This window comes from Gymnodraco acuticeps, unplaced genomic scaffold, assembly GCF_902827175.1.
Source record: "Gymnodraco acuticeps unplaced genomic scaffold, fGymAcu1.1, whole genome shotgun sequence".
Taxonomy (NCBI): Eukaryota; Metazoa; Chordata; class Actinopteri; order Perciformes; family Bathydraconidae; genus Gymnodraco; species Gymnodraco acuticeps.
The window spans coordinates 3,913,981-3,921,016 of NW_022990673.1; the positions used below are offsets into that span (position 1 = coordinate 3,913,981).

The 7,036-nt window shown below is 41.0% G+C and overlaps 1 long non-coding RNA gene across 2 annotated transcripts; it reads right to left on the minus strand.

The window, feature by feature from the left end:
• Positions 1 to 241: 241 nt before the first annotated feature.
• On the minus strand, positions 242 to 5,843 carry LOC117555190. Of its 2 annotated transcripts, XR_004570367.1 has the most exons (6): positions 5,524 to 5,843; positions 4,998 to 5,097; positions 4,792 to 4,879; positions 4,287 to 4,443; positions 3,870 to 3,967; positions 242 to 3,659 (listed from the first exon to the last, which is right to left on the minus strand). It is a non-coding gene; the product is annotated as an uncharacterized LOC117555190 (long non-coding RNA). The 2 variants fall into 2 exon arrangements; XR_004570366.1 differs by lacking the exon at positions 5,524 to 5,843 and having other exon boundaries at positions 4,998 to 5,418.
• Positions 5,844 to 7,036: the final 1,193 nt, after the last annotated feature.

Here is a 7,036-nt window from a genome sequence, read left to right on the forward strand (position 1 = left end):
TGAAATGGTGAACAAAAATAAAGTAATTTGTGATAAAACAACTATATACAGAAACTATTGATACAAATGTTGTAATAAATGTAAAGAAATCACTCAAGTGAATAAGTTAATATACAGAAACATTTCACATCAATTACTAAAGAAAATAACAATCTGAAGAACAACAAATCTAAAATACAGAAACTATTCATATCAATTAAATAAATCAAACAAGAAGTGAAGAGAAAAAAAACATAGCAACTTTTCAAATTAATAAAATAATAGCAGTCAAACCAGAACAAGACAAAAGCAAGCATAAAACAAACAGTTTTACTATGCATTTCATGCACGTCACATATGTATATTTTAATTGAACTATTAAAATCTCACTCTAAATGTCATGAAATAATAGTACGGTTAAATGCTCAAAAGAAGCAACAACTGCCATTTATATGTCTGCCCCATTAAGTGTCCATATATAGAAACGTTTCATATCCACTCTGCCTTCGACCCTCTAAGTATATCAGGAAAAACTCAGAGAAAAATCGTATTAACCCTTAGATGCATAAGTGGGGTAAAAAATGACCCCGAGGGTTGTTATTCTTCAAAATCTCTGAAATTAAAGGTTTTTACACTTCCATATTCCAGGTATTCCTCATAAAACATGCTTGTGACTTGAGGCCATTTGAATTTTTTTAAATGTTTTTATTCATTTTAAGAAATTGCAGTTTTTTTGTCACTACCCCAGTTTTTCATAAGCGGGGTCAAAAATGACACCAAGCATTTCCTACAGAATCTCAAGGGTTTGCTTTGGGAACCTTTGATTCTTACCAACTGTGACTGTCAGGATACATTTTCTGTCCCACTTACACATCTGATGCCTGCAGTCTCACCACCAGGAGGTCAGTTTGACACAGCAGCATACATGTAAGTATTATCTTCATTTATCAACTCCATGACTTTTCTGTGATAGAGTATCATGTTGGTCAAGAAAGTAGACACTAGTTAGCTAACTACAAAATAATGTTAGTATTAGCTAGCTTACTAAGCTAGCTAACATTACACTAGTTTAGTAAGCCAGCTGATATTACTGCATTTGTTGTGTAGAGACTCACTGTATTCATAATTCCTTCTAATAAAAGCTAACCTGTTAGATAACCTATTATATGATTATTGAATATTGGTGTGTGTGTGTGTGTGTGTGTGTGTGTGTGTGTGTGTGTGTGTGTGTGTGTGTGTGTGTGTGTGTGTGTGTGTACACATGCATGTCTGTGCCTTTACTTACATATAAATGCACAGACATTTACTTAGATAGCTACATATTGATTTATAGTTTTGTGTGTCATTCAAACATTGTCTGTTTTATGTTTTCTCATCTAGACTATCATGGCTACTTGGAGGCCAGCTAGGATACCCGAAGACGTTGCTCGAGATATGATCCTGAACGGATGGGATGAAGAGCCCATCGGTGGGATTGACTCGGGATCTGACATCTCAGATGTAGAGGATCCAGATTATTGTCCACCTGGACATGTCAGGCCGTCTGGGAACCAACCTGCTCCTGCCGAACAAGATCAGTCAGACACGGAGGAGTCCTCTGAGTCCTCCTCCGAAGAAATGGATATTGTGTCCAACAGAATGAGCCGCAAGGGCTCTTACTGGGCAGAGTTACCTCCCACCCAGGCTAAAACACCAAGCCACAATTTACTGAGAAGTCGATCAGGGCCTGCACCTGGGTTTAGCACCGTCTCTCCAATAGATGCATGGAAGCTGTTTACCACTGATAGTATATTAGAAGAGGTGTTGAGATGCACAAACATGGAGGGAAGAAGAGTCGCAACAAACAGAGGAAAAGAGTGGAAAAATCTAAGCAAAGAGGAGCTCATGGCCTTCATTGGATTGACCATTCTTGCAGGAAGTGAGAAAAACTGGGATGTACCAATCCGTGTGCTCTTTGGGAGTCCTCTACACAACCCAATGTACAAGGCCACAATGTCAATTGGACGTTTCGAAGATATTCGCCGTTTGCTGCGCTTTGATGACAAGAGGACCAGAGCCTCCCGACTGGAAACAGACCACATGACAGCCTTCCGCCACATATGGGACCTGTTCCTGGTCAACTGCAGGCAGAAATTCATCCCCAGTGATTGTGTCACAGTGGACGAACAACTTGTACCATTTTGAGGGAGGACCAAGTTTTTGCAGTATATGCCAAGCAAGCCTGCCAAGTACGGCATAAAGATATTCTGGGTTTGTGATGCACGCACCCCTTATGCAATTGATGGAATTGTGTACACAGGGAGACAACCAGGGGAAGAAGTCCAGAAGAATCTAGGGGAAAACACTGTCCGTCAGTTGTGCAGTGGATTCAGACACACAGGTCTCAACATCACCACAGACAACTTCTTCACCAGTGTGCCTCTTGCAGAGCATCTCCTGGAGAAGGGTCTGACTATTGTGGGAACGTTGCGACAGAACAAGCCAGACATCCCTCCAGTGATGAAGGCTTCCAAGTCGAGGGAGGTCCACAGCACTGAATTTGGGTTTAATGGCAGCATGACCATGATCAGTTATATCAGAAAAAAGGGAAAGGCTGTTCTGCTTCTCAGCACAATGCGCCACAGCAAGATGGTGGATGAAAACAGCCAAAAGAAAAAAACAGAAATAATCCTCTTCTACAACCAGACCAAAGGAGGTGTAGATACCGTTGACCAGATGGTTGGCTACTACACCTGCAAGCGCCAGACACAGAGGTGGCCCATGGTGCTGTGGTACAACATGATTGATATAGCCACTCTAAACGCCTACTCATTTTTCAGGGCTCAGCACCCTGAAATTTCCACAGGTATCACCAACGCACGGCGACATTTCCTCACAGAGCTCTCAAAGGAGCTTGTGACTCCTCATATGAAAAGTCGACTGGAAGGTACCCCGAACCTACCAACCTACATCACTGAAGCAATGGGAAGGTGTGAAGTGACAAAAGCTGCAAACCAGCAACAGGAGAGAAGCACAGAGGGCCAACAGAAGAGAAAGAGGTGCCAGATGTGTCCAAGAAACAAAGATCGCAAAGCCACCAATTGCTGTTGGAAATGCAGTACCCCAGTGTGCAATGGTCACAGCCAAAAGCAAATAGTTTGTGACAACTGCACACAGTGAATAGAGAAAAGACGTTTGTGTGGGCACATGTGAGTGGACAGTGTTCTGGTCTTATGTATGTTCATTCTCTTTTTTGTCCTCCAGACAGATGGACATACTAACAATAATTTTTGAAGATTTTTGATGTTATTTCTTGTGAATATTTTTTATAAAAAGTTATAAATAAGCATGTTAAATGTAAAATCAGTCTTTTGTTGACCCAAATATAATAAATATAATCATCTTTAACCAAAATTAAAGACATTTTTTAAATTCATTGCAAAAACACATTGATTCTAATTGGGGTCATTTTTGACCCCACTCATGGAAGAGTGTAGGTATTGGTTGTTCATGCATCCAAGGGTTAAGGAAAAAGGGAGAAACCTTTAGGTAGGCCAAGTCTTAGAGGGATCCCCTACCAGGACGGCTGAGCATCAAGTGTTTGTGAAGGTTCGGGTTAAGAACATGTGCCTGCGTCAGGACTGATTGCTGCTGTTGCAGCCGCAGTGTAGAGATGAAGTCTTCTGGGTGTTGAAGACTCTCTCCAATCAGTAAACAAGATGATAAATATCATAATACAGGAACAAAATGTTGGAAAACAATATTGATATGGTTGCCGTAACACACACAGACATCAACTTATGAGAGAAGTGGAAAATATGCTACAAGGTATAAAAACCATGAACACAGTTTCCAGGTTATATAACAACATTAAATCTACTCATAGTATCTGATACAAATTGGTTGCTTACATTTTATTAGATGAAGATGAAGGATTGAAGGCTCCTGAAAGAATCCTGAGCTGCACTGCCTCTGATGACTCTGGTCTTGGGTCCATGTGGTTCTGGTTCTGTGGTGCATGGAGAGAACACTGTAACACCAATGATGCAAATGGGCAATACATACAATCCACAATGGCTTGTTGTCTGAAAATGCTGTAGCACTAAAGTGGAATGATCTTATAATGTGGAATAAAAAGGCTTTGTTTAATTGGGTATTTAGCCAAAATCACTTGTTGATAGGAATATGTGAGGTTTCTAGCTTGAAACATTTGTATATAAATGGAAAACATTACATAAACCATTGATACAAACTTTCAAGATGTACTATATCACTCAAAGTAAATTGAAGACTTGAAAAGATTAAATAAAACAAACATTGCAACATACCAGGCACAGGTCCAGATCATTTAAAGGTGAAACAGGGGCCTCTTGGGGTGTCTGTGTCCCTTCCACATGGATCAACACCGTCACAAACCAGGTCCAGAGATGTGTACGGAGTAGTCCTCGAGTCCCCTCTCAGTCCTTGAGTCCCCTTCATAGAAGGCTGCACAAACATGAAACAAAGGTTAAGACGGTCTTTTTTTCCCCCTTCAAAAACAAGTGTTCAGAGAAATTAAAAAAACCTCAATCATTACCATGTGTTTACAGTTTGTTAATTTACTTCTGCAAATTGTAATGTTAATGACTATTATTTAAAGACTTTTGGGGCATTTCATGCCTTTATTAAATGTAGGCAGAGAGAGACAGGAAAGGTGGGGAAACAGAATAGTGGAATGACATGCAGGAATTATGGAAAAACAGAGGATGAGAAATAGATCCTTTAAGACTTGAAAATCATCAGTGCCACAGATGATTTGAAGTATGCACACACCGTAAATGGTATACTTAGCACCTGCTTGGATCCAGCAACACAGTTTTGCGCCGCAGCTTGTGTTGTTGCTCAGGCGTGGCTCTGTCAGCATTGCTCTGCTTCTTCACCCCTTTTAATATAAATGGAAAGCATTAAATTAACCATTGATACAGACTGTCAAGATATACTGTCACTCAAAGTAAGTTGAAGAATTTGAAGGGTTAAAGAAAACAAACATTGGAACATACCAGGCACAGGTCCTGGCGGTGAAAGACAACACAAAAGTCAATAGGTGGGAGTTCAATGGAGAGGGTGCCACGCCCACAGAGGTTTATAAAAACCGAACAGCTGCGGTCACAGACGGGCAGAATTACATTTTACACGTGTGTTTTTGTCCAAGTGTGTTTGAAGCAAAGGCAATTATGATATACTTCTTTAGGTCAGATGTTTATAGTGATTTGTTTTAATACAATGAATATGTGTTTTATATTCTTAACTGCTGAAGGTCTTCCCAAATCCAAAAAAAGGTGTAGAATAACATGTATTTTGATATGAAAACTTGTCAAAGGGCAAAACATTTGCTGTGGTTTCAGACCTTGAATAAAAAAAATCAAGAACATTAGCTAATAATAATGTTTTAACCCCGATTGTAAACCCAACGAGAACTTACTTAAATTAGTCTGGAAACTGAGGAGCACATTTTCTTCATCTTTTAAAACAGTTAACCACAGTCTAGTGATGTGCTGTTGTTCATTTCAGATTGTCTTTACTCACCAATCAAGCGCAGATTCTTTGTGTTCTTCTTGTCTATAAGAGGAAGCAAGATATTAGTCTTACATCTTTTTATTTCTGTAATGATGTGTTGAACAGCAGATACAACTCCCTGTATTTAGCCTTAACTGTCAATAATGTACACAAGCTATTTAATATGTAATACTGCACACTTGAGCCAAATGTGTTAATCAATAATACAACTATTAATCATGTAACAGTTTTCATTAAGCTTTTATCCGTCAAGAAAAGCTAAATTAATTGAAAATAAAAAATGTATCCTTATCTAGTTTATTGCTGGCTAGCAGCTGCAACAGTACTTGTGCAGTACAATGAACTTGCAGAGACTGTAACTGAGCGTCCACACTACAGCTTCAAAAAAAGCTTGGAGCTGGGCGTGTCTGAAGCTTGGGGATTTTATTCAAGCAACGCGACCAACAACCAATCACATGAATCTCCCGCCCCTGACATACAAAGCAAAAACCCCCGGGGATTTTATGGGAGCAATATATATATAAACTCCCCAAACAGGCGAAAACCTACCAGTTTCACCTACCAGTTGCCACCTCCCTCCATGCCTGGTTCCTCCGGTTTGTATCCCGGTAGGTGAAGAGGGTCTGGTCATACAAAACCGGGTGATTTGCTACGGCGATAATTAGTTTCTCCTCCATCTTTTTTTGAAATATAGAAATGAACGGCGGGATATCTCTCCCAGCTTAGACGCGGTTTGATTGGCTACGGCTTGAGCTGACAGATTTTCCGAAACGGGATTTGATTGGCTGGCGCTGGCTACTCCGGCGTCAGAAGTTGAACATTGTTCAACTTCTGACGGCGGAGACGGACCGCTATGCTACCCACAATTCAGTTCGGCGAAAAAGCGAGGCAACGTGACGTCACCCCATTCAAAGTGAATGGGCAGATTGAAGCTGTCGACGCTGTAGTGTGGACGGGACGTAACGGCCCGTCTACACTACAGGCATCAAAAAATCTTGAAGCTGGGCGTGTCTGAAGCTTGGCGATTTTTTGCGAGCAACGCGACCAACAACCAATCACATGAATCTCCCGCCCCCGACATACAAAGCAATAGCAATGTTAAAACGAAGTAAACTGGATATAAAATCCCAAAACAGGCGAAAACCTACCAGTTTCACCCACTGTCTCTGCCACCTCCCTCCATGCCTGGTTCCTCCGGTTTGTATCCCGGTAAATAGTTCTGGTCGGAAAGAACCGGGTGATTTGCTACCGTAATTTCTCGTTTGGAATATAAGGAAATTAACTGCGGTCTGGCTCTCCCAGCTTGCATGCGGTTTGATTGGCTAGCGCTTGTACTGGCGGGATTTGCATAAACGGGATTTGATTGGGTGACACCAGCTTCGAGCAAGCATCGAGCCTCAAAAGTTGAACATTGTTCAACTTTTGACGCCGATAGACGCTCGCGATGCTTGCAACGCCTTGCCATGCTACCCACAATGCAGTTCGGCGAAGTTTGAAAAGATCCTACGTCACCCCACAAGCG